Source organism: Colletes gigas, unplaced genomic scaffold, assembly GCF_013123115.1.
Source record: "Colletes gigas isolate AHSC1104 unplaced genomic scaffold, ASM1312311v1 Colletes_gigas_Sc00012, whole genome shotgun sequence".
NCBI lineage: Eukaryota > Metazoa > Arthropoda > Insecta > Hymenoptera > Colletidae > Colletes > Colletes gigas.
The window spans coordinates 7,108,706-7,123,704 of NW_025106641.1; positions in this window are offsets into that span (position 1 = coordinate 7,108,706).

The following is a 14,999-nucleotide window of genomic DNA, read 5'->3' on the forward strand; positions in this document are numbered from 1 at the left end:
CTCAGCGTCGAATCGCTAATAAATCGCCGATAAGTCGATGAGAAACGGCCCTGGGAAGCAACTTTGGGCCTACCAGTCCCCCGAGCATCGGTCCAAGTAAACAAGCTTCGTTTCATCGCTATCCAGGGCGCCCTTATCCGTTCGTTTCTGTAAACAGTGGCTCTAGGAGAGCTCCAAGTAGCTTTCCATCGGCTGTTAAAAGTTAGTAAGCGAATTATTTCCGTTCGCGAAGGCAGAGATTACTAATATCGTCGTTGAACCGCGATGATCATTGGACTACGACCATCGTTAGAGAGGGTATCCTTTACACTCGACTACCCTACCGGCTCACACTCGGTGGCTGTGGGCCCCGACAACCACGGACACAGCTCCGATCGAACGATAATTGGATAGATTACGCGGAACCTCCTCCAACCCCGATAGCATCGCGTTTATGCGCCCGTTTTATGTGTTACACAGCCCGTGGCCCTCCGCAACGTATACTTGACTACAATACGTTCACGTGACTCGGTGACTACAAACTCAATACAATGTTGGTATGGGAACTTTCGCTGCGTCAGTGACGCTTAAGAACCATGGAGAATGATCGCGTTGGCTGTTTAACTTCCGACTCTGGTTACTGGCTCTATTTGACGCTGGTTCGAGTAGCGCGAATCGATTTTTAATAATAACTTTCGTCGAACGAAAATGATTTATTATTTGCCGAATGAAATAATTACACGCCTCGCGTTAACTTGCAACTAACTGTACGTATTTCACGGTTAGAGTAATTTCTATTAGTCGCAGATTTTTCCTTTTGCAATACACTGTGTCCTTGTATCAATGCACGGTGTTTGTGCCTCAACAAGAAGCTGAAACTCGAATAAATAGAATATAAATTTCTCCGGTGCGTGGTTCGTAAATCAACCGGGCCTGATTTATGTTTCGGTATGAGCAAAATTATGAGCTCATCGTGCGATATCTTTATTTCAACATGCTACAAAAGAGAACCAGGCGCGACTTTCGTGGTATACGTTAGTTAATAAATGAATATCCTACTGGTCCTTACACCTATTACAATATTTGTCTAAACGATTCATCAAAAACTAGTCTGAAGATTCTCTGTGTGTACACGCAGATTATTCGAAGCAAAGATTGATGATCCTGATCCTATTAGTACACATAGGTTGTGCATCTAACAAACAGATCTTTTCTTCGAATCGAGAGTATTATTTATGTAGCTTTATAAAAGTTACATTTGCTAGCTTGAAGTTTATTAAATTTCTCAATCGCCATTTCAATTTTTAAACACGAAACATTAATTCTACGTGCAAAACTGAATCGAAGACGTAGAATAAAATTTTTTCCGAACGATTCTCTCATAATCTTCGAGAGAATGACGGGGCCTGACCGGTGGGTCCCAACGTCACGGATTGCTGTACACGTCCCTATTGTTTACATGCGCAAACCGTGCAAAGTTAATTACGAGAAATTAGTATTTCCTGTTATAAATCATTGCTTCTATATGTTGTGTACAAACTCGATAACCATCTGTAACAAGGCCCATTAAACCGAACTTCGTGGGGTCGCGTGCCCACCTCAAAGTACTTCGAGAGACAGAAATAGTTTCAGTTGAACGTATCACGTACTTTTCTCGGATCAACGACATTCCCGTCCGCCATTTATTTCCAAGGCGCGACTGGCGCCGTGTCGCGAATAGAAAAACCACGAAAATCGTCGGAAAAAATTCGCAGAAACGTGAGGCGTTCCAGGAATGCAGTTAAAAACGCAGGGAACGAGGTTCCCCGGTAACGCGCGCAAAATGGTAATTCTAATAGCGATAAGAAAACCAGCCAGCGCCGCTGCATCCGACTCTGAAGCCTCGTGAAAACGTGGAGGAGGCGCGATCACGCGATCGCATAAAATTTCAGGCGCCGCATCCTACGATTTAGACGCCCCTATACTCAACGGCTATGGATGTCTGGATCCCTTAACGCCGCCCTCTCAACAACGATGAATGCGTCTAGAGCCTGTTCCTTAACAGGACATATGGAAAAATGGCGAAACGTAACAACGATGAGGATTAAAGTAAACTTGTCCAATTTTCAACACGAATAATCTTCGATGTTACGAATAGAAAATGGTGTTAGAAACCATTCCTTCAGCGTTTGAATTGTTCGTTGAAAAAGCATCAGCCTCTGGCGTTGCATTATTTCGATCGAACGACGAGGAATCGGATCGATCTAATTTTTGGTCGTTCGAATCTCCGTTTCCACGCGTCCGTAATAAAATCGAGGCGGATTCAATCATGCGAACGAATGAATGCAGACAAGAAAATCGGGACGCGTTGGAGCAGGATGGATTGTTTGCGATCCGGTCGATGATAATGGTACGATCGCGAGATTTGATCGACCACAAACCGAGCGACTTTTATCTTCCACGAAGGAACAACTGTTTCTCGGCTTAATTATACGGTATTGATGGTAACGAAGGTGGTATCGTTCGATCGGAACGCGTATGGCAGTGGTAATCGCTAGGTATATGACGTTTGACGGTCTTTTCGTTATTTCAGAACCGATCGTATCGAAATCAGCTACCGACCATTTAATGGGGCCGACTGATTCTCATCTTAGACCTAATTTGATCGTATTAAACGTACACCAAGGGTTAATAATTGACTTCGATTATGCATCGGCGTTTAAACTTTAATTAGTACTACGCGGCGCCGTAGATCGACAGGTGCCGGAAGCTGATATTTCTATAATTAGAACCGAGTGAGAAACTTAATGGCAAGTTTCGTTTAATAGGAAGTGACTTTGATATAGCGCTGAACACGAATAGGCGTTCTCGGTTGTGTAAGTTAAATTTACAGATAAAATCAAAGTAATATTTATCTCAGAAACAAGATTGATAAAATTTGCCTCTGAGATTATCGATTTAGTATTCACCCTTCTCGATATTTTACAATCCTATAATAATTTTTATATTCTTCTTGTACCCGTTGTAACAGCTTCATTGAATCAAGTTTCTTTGCATTCTTAGACGTGGTAACATTTCCGGTATTTGACCTAACATATTTATTTAACGAGGAAATATACCCTTTCTTAACAACTTTTTTACATTTTCTAATGTACTTCTATATTTTCTCACATTACACGCGTTTCCGTTCTTTATTCTTATAACTTGTAATTAACTCGTCGGAATTAGTATCGCAATTACCATCAGAACACGATGTTAACAACGTTTTACCCGCTTCCTTGACAAAATCGACTGGAATATATTGAAAATCATTTGCATTTATTGCACGCGATAACGGAGCAACTTAATACCGAACACGAAGTGTATACGTTAACGCTCACGTTGCACTCTTCGTCTAATTTTTTCGACGAAGTAAAGAAAGGCAGCAAAATACATGTAATTGAATTTGGAAAAAACAAATGATTTTCGATTAACTCGGGTCTTCAGGAACGCTTCTTAAAAATGTGTAGCGCAAGCACGTCGTCGTTGAATCCCGTTTCCGCGGCAAAAACCGCTTGTGCTCGTCAGTATTCGGCCCCATCAAAGAAACAATGTCCTAAGTGTTCAAGATATCAGTGTCTTCGTACACTCGTGCAAGACTCCGGAAGATCGACCGTGTCGAAAATCGTATTTTCGAGTCGCGGAACGCCGGCTGCTCGAGGAAACGACTTCGGAGGGACTGTCTCTTCGTTTCTTCGACACGGTTTCGGTGGTTTGCCACTAAATCGCGTAAAGTGGAACGCTCGACGCATCATTGTAGACAAGCTAAGGAGAGACGGAGACGAAAATGCGATAAGAACCGCCACGATTCTAGGTACGGCTATGCGCGGAGGCAGTGTGCTGACTGTGGGAAAACGATCGACGTTGGCCAAAGAACCACGGTAGACGCGATAAAAAGCGTTAAACTCATGATTAGACGCGGATTCGCGCATGCCCTTGCTCGCGTCGGATTCCTCTTTGTATCGTTGCGTTTCCTCGTCCCACGTTTTTTTCCTCCCCGACACTCTTTTTCGCGAGGCGTCTCCCTCGTCCACTCCGGCACAAGTTTCATCCATCTAGTCGATTTTCGAACCATCTATCGCGATTCCAAATGCGTGACGATCAAAATTCAATCAATTCAATCCATAACCAACTGTTCTTAAATTAAATACCGACGCTAAGATTAATCCGAATCGTATCTTCTGCCTTTCGATACATTTAGGTTTCTCGTACCACATCGTTTACACATTTATTACAATTTTTATGCTTGTGGTTATTAATTTCGAACCGAGTCGGTACGAGCGTATCAGCTATGGTCGGTGTTCTTCCCCTGCAGGGATTTTACAAAAAAGTTATTTAATTAAGTATGTGTAGCAATTTCAACTGGCCGGGAGAAATTTCAAATTTCCTAATCCCATTAGTAGACGCCATGTCCCAGCGTTTCGTTAGAATCGCGTTGCAAATAACTGGACGCTTCGAGCGAGTTAACGCAGCCATTCGCGATAAACGCCGGGCGATAAAGCGCGCACGGTAGGCGCGCGAGCCCCGAGCCCTAGGGACATTTTGTCCCAAGATTGTTTCGTCTCGACCAAAATAAATCACTAAAGGATACTTCTGAGGGATGATAAGTTCATGTAAAAGAACCTAGTCTCGTTTCATCCTCAGGAACTCTCCAATTAGCATGCTCGCGTAAAATCGATCATAGATTTCCCGCGCAAATGTCCGATAAAGTTTGACGATGTCGTTCGCGCGACGAGATCGAAAACATCACACCTTGCGAAAACGCACCGTTCGTGGTGGAAGCTGGGGAATTCCAGATAGAACGATCCTGGCAATAAGCGTACGCAAGTACAGCGGAATGTAATAGGAGCAAATTGGAGACGCTTCTGCCTCCCCCCCGCCGTTGCTGGCTGACAGAAACTGGCTCTAAAGAAGGGAACGCGGGACGTTTTAGTTTAATGCCGCGAGTAGTTTCCACTTCAGGCATCGGTGGCTGCGATTTAGTCGCTTGTAACGAAAGACTCGATCGGGGGATTGTTAATACCTCAAAGGTATTATTAATCGATGCTTAAAAGTAGGAAATGAACTCGACCGGATGATTCCACGGCTCGTTAAGTGCGATGCTTCTGCGCTAACAGTTCAAATATATCGTCCCGATGGGCTCCTTTTTCTCCTCTTTATTCTCGCGCGTATCTCCTGGCAATTACTTTCACAGCCGTAGATTCGATATCGAGCAATTTATGATACCTGTCTCTTTAGTGTCGCCTACTACGCGTGGCCACTCTGACAAAACTTCCTCGACCCTTTCTCTGCGATCGAGGACGGAACAAATAATTTAAATAATAAATTCGACAAATGAATGTTTTTGCATCGATCAAACCGTGTTATCGAAAAACCTATAACGAGATTAATAAGGCTCGAAAGCAAAAACTAATGCCGTTATCTGGAAGGGGACGAAGTAAACGAGAATTCTCGTTACCGGTCGCGTTTTCGAAGCTTGCCAAACACGCGCGCACAATTTGCGGCCTTGGGGCGGGACGAGTCCCGATATTGTAGTTTCACGGTAGGTTCGGTTCGACGGATTTTTACCGTGGGGCAAAAACGTTGTAAATTTCAGAAATTTATCGCACGTGCTCTCGGCCGGAGGTAGCCAAGGTGAGAAAAGATGGGCGCCGCGGCGGCACGGGGAAGACGGACGCGGCGCAAGTAGTCTTGGAACACGTAGCGTGACCCAAACGCGTGACAAATTCATCGTGTCACGCCGTCTCACGTGCTCCGTGGATCCTGGACCACCGTCGTGAACGATACGTAGCCGCTACGCAACCTGCGCCGTGCTCTTGTCGGCCTCGTCGAGACGCTGATATAATTTAAGCCTAGAAGAAACGCGGCTATTAACGCGCCATTAACGAGCCTGGCCATGCGTGACTCCCTTCGGAGTTTTGCTTTTAAAGGGACCAGAGGCGGACCGCGTAGATCACCGTTCACGGGCTTTCATTAACTCTTGCTCCAATCTGCACGCTCCGATACCAGATTTACTTTCCACCGGTGGCTAATTTACACTGTGCATCGCCAGCACGCTTGTACCAAAATGGAAAACACTGGTTGCTTCGTGCCCCTCATAGAAATCGAAATTACCGGCTTTTAGATTCATTTTAACACAGAGTACAAAAATCTAAATGGTGTTTATCATTCATCACTGATAACTCGCGTATTGCTCGGGCTACAGAAAAATCGCGAACAATGTTGGATGCTCGGGTACCATTTTGTTCAAAGAATTTTTATCCAGAGCGCGATAGTTTTAAAGGACAAAATGCTTTGACCCCGGGTCTGACCTTCCTCGAGAGTCACCTTTGGTGTTGGTATCGGTGTTCGGCCGCCATTCTGGTTGGGAATTTGAGCGACCCGAAGTGGTTCGTGGTCGGTGGTGCGGCGAATACCAACGGGGTTGAGACGGGGGCATATGGGATCGATACATCATGGGGGCCCCGGCGGGGGGCCTCAGATACCATCTTAGTTAGCATCCTCGAATAGACGCGTACGTACCTCGCCTGGGACGAGCCAGGCCTCGTCATTATACCTCTATCTGCTTATCTGTATCGGACCAATATCGACGAAGCCTGCGACTCGAAACCTACGCGAGAACTATCGGCTTCCCATGCCAGGATATCGCTCTATTCGTGCGCCGCGATGTAATGGGGTTAACGAGGAGCTTATGTGGTTTACGAGTGAGGCCGTACTTACGCGTTACGAGATGATCGGCGGCCATTAAAGGTTCACGTGCACCTAGAAACGTTAAAAATAAGGTCTTATTCGAGGATTCTTCTCGTTCGTATCTTTGATTTTATTGGTTATTAGCAGTTCAACATTTCGGTCGAACAGGTCACCCCACTTATACGGCTCGTATGTTTGGTCTACAAATTAATTTTCGGCCCTTCTGTGGTAATTTTAACGAGTATTTAGAAGTAGTCAAATTTTAAGTATCAAAATAATGTGCTAGCTGGGAAACAGTGTAGGACAGTGAGAGGAAAACCCTTCCTTTAACGGCGAAGGGAAGAAAAAACGTGTCCCTAAGAACACTAAGATTTAATGGGTTGATGAAACGATTAGATGGGGAACGTGAGCTGGGGTTTACTTTATTTGTTACTGTGCCCTTGGCGCGTTATTCTGGACGAAATTTACGATAATGCGTTCGAACGATCCCCCGCTTTGTCCTTTTAATTCTATTGGGGTGTCGCACAATATATTTTCATTGTTAGGTTAGGGTTTGTTTTTCAAACACCAGCGTCGGAGACGATAACTATAATTAAAATTATTATTCATCTAGTATATAGCCTTCCCCGAGCAACGGTGCAGTTTGTGAACGCGAAGAAGTGATTCAACCACGATGACGGCATTAAACGTGGGTGTTTCAAGTTTTTCCGTACAAGGAATTAGCATACCGTTGCAGAGGAATGCAATGGTTCCCAGAATGAAAACAGAAAATCACGAACGTCTTTACGTGAAATTAATACGATCAGCATTCGGTGCATAGTGCAAGGAAAGCGGCGATGAAAGGTTGCGCGTGCGGTTTCTATTTTTATGAAAGAACGTTCTTGTTGCAATTTTACGTCCTGCTGCCGCCGGTGTTACTCACATTCTTCGCGCATAACACTGTTATTAAATCTTGGGAATTAATCGCGACGAAACATAAGCGAGCCTCAAAAAACGGAAGTGCGTTTCCCAGACGTGCACATCTGATAATACGCCGTGTCTCGTGTGCATCGATTGCACCACCCGCGTTAATCTCTTGAAAGAAATACGTGTGGGTACTTTACATTCTTCGAGACGCGTCTCGCTATTGTCTTACGTCTCGCAACGTGACTCTTAACGGTCGTTTACACTGCTGCGGCCACCTATACAGAAAATAAGGACTTTTATCGCTTGTATTACAACCATGACTAGTGCAAAACAAATAGTATGACACACGGGTCGATGACGATCTCGCAACCGAGTTCAGGATCGTTATTATCGGGCCTCAACAATTCGAGATCGTCTACATCGAGTCTGACGAATCGAAAGTCTTCTGTATCAGGTCCCATCCTGCAAGTTCAAGATTCAATAAATTCCCAAGAGCAAGGAATCGATTTCATTGGGTCTCGCGAATCTGGAATCGTTGGTATCAAGTTCCACGAGGGCAGAAACATTTTTATTGAGCCTGGGGAATCCAGACTTGTTGCTATCGAGTCTGAAGTATCCAGAATTCTCCGTATCGAGCCTCGAGTGTTCTAAATTGTCGATATCAGGTGTTACGAGTATCAGTCATCCTGTTTTGCTTCACGAAACTCGCGTAAAAGCGGCTGTGGATGCATTTCGAAACTCCCCACATTGTCGTCGCCAGACTTCTTATCGCAGACTCATTGTAACGCCTCGTGGCACACATTGTAGTCTTTGCGAAACAATTCCACGCGTTTGACAATCGCCAACCAACGGTGCTCTTGTTTTCTTTCGTTTCAACCCGGTTGCAACAACGGTACTTTCGCGAAATCTGACATTATTCTGCCTTTTCTTGAATTTTACATCATTTCTGGGACTTTGCAACAATATAGTTCAGTTTCACGAGTTTAACAACGGCTAACCGATCGTGCACCCGTTCTCCTTCGTACCGAGCCCTATCGTAACAATATTATTATAATTTTTCCCCGGCTACGAATCCCCGCGGTTCTAATAAATCTTTCTCAGCGGCTGAAGATTCACGACACAGCGAGAAATTGTACGGTTAAAATCAATTTCGTCATCGATCCTAGTCCGGCGTCGGTTGCTAGAAAAGTTGCAACAACCGTCAGAACATTCCGCGTCCCAGACAATTACGGGCATCGATCGGCACGGTTACGCCTACGATCGTTCTTGTTACAAAATCATCGACCGGGTGAGATTAACAAAGGGTTCGGAAACTGTTTTATCTGTTCCCGATCTGACGGCAATAAAAGTCCATCGTTGTCTCGATAGCGCAGAAAATCTCCGAGATAGCCTTTCCTGCGTCCGTCGTGTCGGTGTTCTCGATAAAATGCTCGCTCGAGATCGAAAATTAACGAAACGATCTAGCACGGTCGCGTTCCCCGATCCCGGTAATCGTCCGTTACGTAAAAATGCCTTCCTTTCTCTTCTTCATCGGGCTCGCCTCGAAACGGTACCGCTCTACATAAATATAATATTCATAATTGCTCGATAGTAACCGGTGCACAAACTACGCGAATTATCAAGCGTGTAGCATACTTTCCAATCTGATTTATCCCGTCGTACCGATGACTTTTAGAAAAGAAACGATACGATTGCTCTTCGCTTAGAATTTACAAAGTGCAACACGGTGAATTAAAACATCCTATCGATTTATTTTTAGCAACGCGCGAATAATGGAGAAGAGGTTTCTTCGCGTGTACGAATGAAAAGGTTCCACCGTGTTTCGCTATACCTTGTCCGTCCCCGAATGAAGTCCATCTTCTTTGACGCTCCACGGTGCGTTAATTTTCGCGGGGATACCTATTCATGACAAGCGTAACAACATCTGATAAAGCCTCGCGATGAATTCCTTCCACCCAGCCCTTCGAACTCCAAAGTACCCCAAAAAGAGAACTTGAATCGCGCAACCTGATCTCCATCTACAGATAGAACTTCTCGTTTCGTTCGCGAAAGAAGCCATCGGGACCTGCAACGTCATTCGATGGAATCAGAATACGTCGATATCGATACTCTGTCTCGCGACTATCGACTCTCTTAATTTCGAAGATATTTAAGAAAAAAGATCACATCTGCTGAACAGTTTTTTTCGGTGGAAAGTCGACAGTGTGGGTGGAGGTATTCACCTATGGATCGTTCCCGGACAAGGTAGCGACGGTTCCATCGTGCAAGAGCCCAGCACCGTCGTCACCGGCTCATTTATTCAAGCCATCGGTCGCGGAGGAAGTCGCCTCGGTCCCGTTCACCCTTTAGCTTCTCTCCACCCCGTTCGAAAACCCCTCAACCCCCCTGGTCCATCGTCGAGTGGACGAGACAGCAAGACGTGGCTCATTACGCGGGCACGGTCCGCCTTATTGTTCATTACGGTAATGAGCGGCCAGCCTCTTGCATTTCGGATTACCCGGCGATCAATTAGCGACCACGACAACCGACCAGGTAGCGTCGGAGGGGGGACAGAGGGAGACAGGAAACCCGAAACTGGAAAATAAATAAAAGGTCGGGACGTCACGTTCGCGGCGGCCACGGCCACGGGCGTCTCGGGTTAGGTCTGGCTACATAATCGGCACCGAATTCGAGAGAATGCCAGACACGTGTATTAATTTCACGGGACGGCTCGTAAAACTCGTGCCTTTACGATTCTAGCGCAGATACGACGTTTGTTCTCGGGTACCCCGACACCGAACGTCGCTCGGACAGGTTGGTACAGGTAAAGGTGTATCCGATACGCCGCCCCGAACGTTTATTTAAAACACCGTCGCCGTGGTGCTCTTGACCAACGCACTCCACCACGAAAAGATACCACTAACGGGTTTTTTTCCGCGAGTACAACGAATTTAGTAGTTCAAAAGTAGGGCATTTCTTGAGATAGTTATTAGAATCTATAATCACTGCTCGATCTAGCATTTTTTCTCTCAAAAAATATAATTCTACAAATCGGAGTAAATGGTCTTATATTTACCATTGGACGGAAGAGAATTTTTTAAATTAATTACTACGATTACTTTGTCGAGTTTGTAAGTAATTTACCGGAGGTATTTTTCCGAGAAACGTTTATAAAATCGTCGTGACGATCGATGAGTCGAGGAGGTAGAAGCGGTTCTTCGGTCGCGTATTCTGTTCCGGGTTTTAAGACGCATAACGAAGGGTCCACCTCGAGAGTCTGGCGAACGAAGAGGAAGAGACCCCGCAGTGTCTCTTGTTCCATGTTCCACTGTCCTCTCTGTCTTATCCGATCTTTGCCTTGTTTTCTCCTCTGAGTGCCACGATCCTCGTTTCGAGGAGGTGTACTCGCGTGGAAGGTGCATTACGAAATTTATGCCACTCGTTAATTTCATTCTGCGTCGTCTCCTTTCCTTCGCGAACGAAATTGCGCGATGTATTTGGAGTAGGATCGCTTGTTGCGTCACCGTACTTCGATCGACCAAGAAACTATTTTAAATAATAAGAGCACGCCTTTTTTTGTAAATCGTATTCGTATCTTGTTTCAGGGAGATTGGAACATAAATTTCTGATTATCATTGATCTGGATCTAGATTCGTAGCAAAAATTTTTAAACAAGTCTCATCACCAGCCACCGGCTCAAAATCGTCGTAAATCAGCGTCAACGTATTACAAATATTATTGAATGTCTCCTGACAAGTTAGAGGTGTTCTTAAACTCTCACCATCGAACCGGTTCTCCCCAAACACAACTCGACTATCGCGAACTGTTTATCCTATCGTCCTCGAAGCGCCCAGTGAAAACAGTTGTGACAAACGTCGTGGGCCGTACCAGACGTATTCGCGCATCCAGCTCGCGAGGATTCAACGAAAAACACTTTACAAATTCTGTTCCACGTTTCTTTTTCTTAAGGTGAATCGAACTTTGTCGCGTATATAATAATATATAATTTTCTTTACTACGTTCGCACTGTTATTGATGATTTGATCCGGAGGGGGGAACTGATAAATTATACACTGGACGATGCAAAAACGATTTCCATGAACTTATTAAATAGTTCTCATGACTCAGCATCCAATTTCTAAATTATCGCGCAAGTCACTCGGTCGTTCAGCCAAAGTAACGTCCAGCCCGAGGAGGAAATCGTTAAGAGCTTCCGTTCGCTAGACATCTTCATCCTCCTCGCCTTTCCGACGATCTCAGCCAAGAGAGCAGTCCGTTGCCCGACAAAAACTTTTCCCCTCCCAACCACCTCCCTTTGCTTGTTCTTTATGCATCCAATATTCATCGGAAATTATGATTTTGCCGCAACGGGGTTCGCCGTGATTTTAAAAACAGTTATAATAATTCTCCGGCGAGCTGTTCTTGCCGCTCTGTTTTACGCCTGTTCCGATCGTTCTTCCAGCCGACGTGCTTGCAGAAAGCAACCGACGAAACGGTTGCTCGTCGCCTCGTGAGAACACCGATCCACGACGCGTTTACGTCAAAGAAAAAAATAATAATATATTTCCAGATTCACGTAGATATTATTTGTACGAATATGATCATTTCTACAATCTCGTAATGCATCGTATTTATTCCATTGCAATTCCGTTTATTCGAGGAAATATGGCGTCAACGTGGATTGATCCTGTCGACGAACGACGCATCGTCCTGTCGCAAATCGCATTTTTTTTATTAAAAATCGGGGCTATACAGTCGCGATAAGCGTCTTTTTCGAGGCGTTTCGCGCGCCTCTCTTTACGAGGCCAATTACATGGCCATCGATCGAACGGTTGCCGAGTATTGACGAGTGGGTTCCGTTACTTCGGGGGGAGCAATCTTCCACTCCGGGCATCGATTTGCCCTCGAAATCGAATCGAAGCAGCTCCGTCTTCCCAGTCGCTTATGTCAATAACAGTAACTGCAGAATGGGATTCAGGAACGGTTATAAATGTCGACGAACCGTACTTCGTTTCGTGGCTAAATTCTTGTTCCATCGTCGTTCGATTTTCTGGTCTCCTTCTTTGGGGGGTATAGCAGATTTTCTTTGGGGGTACGCGTAAGTAAGAACTATGTAATTAGATCTGTAGAAGAGGAATTTTACCGGGAAACGAGTATCGAACTAATAATACGGTCATTAAACTCGAACGAAGTTCATTAATTGCAATGCCATTTTGATTTGCGAGCATGAAAACGAAGTTAACTCGCGTTTACATAGCAAACATAATTCCAGAAATAGATGCCAGCAACGAAAAACTCAATCTCTCTGTGTTCGTGATTTCCTTGTAACTCCTGTTATTTTAGTCCGATCGAGACGAAATTTTAGTTAATCGCCCTTTAGGTTTCCACAAAAAGTATAGACCACTTAGTTATTAAATTAACAGTCCGTTGTCTTTTAGAATGGAATACACTTTTGGCCATTTGTTTCTGTTACGTGCCACGATTCGTTCCAATTATCATCGCGCACGCGATTAACGCGATTTCATAGCCTCCGTAATTTTTCGAGCGCACCACGAACGGCAGTTAATCAAACGCAGAATGTAATAAAGAGAAACTCGCGGATCAATCTCGGCGTTACCGACTCGAGGCAAACCCGTTCTCCCCTCCAGCGGACATTGTCTAATTTATTCGAATGATCGTGTAAAGACCGTCTCGAATAACGTGCACCTGTAAACGCAAAACATCGGCTAGAGGGATACCCGACACAGAACACGAGTACCATAAAACGTCCTACTAATAATGCCGCGATCGGAATCGTAAAAGCTGCCGAACGAAAACCGGGCCCAGACGATCCGGGGCCTTAAAATCCGTTCTTCTTTTTCTGCCTCTTCTTTCCGTTCTATCGTCGATCGACCGACATCCAGCGACCTCCTCAACGTTTCATCTGTCGACCCACGCCTCGAATGATCTCTCGATCGCCCGGCCCCAATAAATGCAATTAATGATCTGTCACGTTTGATCCTGGCTTACCGATCGCCTTGGGCCCTGTTTCAGCATCGCGGGCAAACGTTTCGATTCACGGGGGCCTGACGATTACGCCGGACGCCCACGGTGCTCGAAAATCCCAAATTACCAATTTATTTTTAATTTATTTCCCATCGTTTTGGCTAGCTTTTTGGGGCTTCGAACGACTGTGGGACGTTTCTGGACCCACGATATTCCACCGATCGTATCCGAAAGATTCGAACTTTGGTCGTTTTTGTTCTCCCGTAGGAAAGGAGAGGGACTCCTCGTTCGTTTTGCGTCACAAAAGAAATCCTCCGGGGTCGTGTTTCACGATTCGTCATCGCGATGCTTCGTGAATCCTCTGGATCCTCGATATCGGGCCGATCTAATCGACGCCTCATTAAGGATCTACCAACGGACCCGGCCGTGCAATGTTGCGAGCAGTGGTTCTCCGCTCGATTCCTCCCAACGAAATCTCAATCAACCGAAAAATGGTTAAAAATACAAAAATAGAATTCACTGTTCTTTTTACATACTCGATTAACCGAATCGAAAGAACAGATCCGTTGCTAGAAGTTCACAGAAGTTGCCTCGAGAAGTGAATCTCTTAACGACTCGGGTCTCGCGTAAATCCGCGAAGACAATTGGCATTTTTGGAACTCCCCGGTGACGGTGGTTCAACGTCCCTCTGTAATTACCGCGAAGACGGCTAAAGACAGACGACATGTAACCGTCGACCACGGACAACAAACCGAACGGTCACGTAGCGAGCGAAGAAGAAGGTGGGAATCGGAGCCGATTGTGAAACGGAGTGCGGGCTGGGAGCAAAAATGGCGACAAAGAAAAGCAGAAAATCACGGGGAAAAAAGTGAATCTCGAAATAGAAGGCCGAGCAGAGTAGATCGGGGACGATCGATGGGTAATTACGAGTCCTGCGTGAAGGAGCTGCTCTCGAGGCAGCTCGTGCCAACAAGCGTGACCCCTCTCAAACCGCTTCGTTCCCTCTTCGCGATTCTCTTTGTTCCGTTCTCTCATCTCTCGGTGTTTCTTGTTTCTTCGACTTCGTTTGCAGCCAATAACCGTGGCACCTACCTTGATGAATTCCGGGCACCCGACGCGAAACACGTCCGCCGAAGACAATACCTCCGCGATATTTTCTCCCCGACTTATTCGATCGATGCTTCTTTCACCGTACGCGAAAACACACGGCGTGTCGAATAGATACGTCGACGTGTTCAGCGACGAGAAGTGGAAGAAAATTCGTGAGAGATACGTGATCGTCAATGACGAAGACAAAACTTGTGCTTTCATGACATTCGATCCACGTTTTAAAATACTGTATATGAAATTTCTTGTTTAGAACGATCTGCTAAACTTTGTTGAATATTTCACGGGACACTCTGTATATCTCGTGGCCTCTGATTAGTTGGCAAATGGTGTAC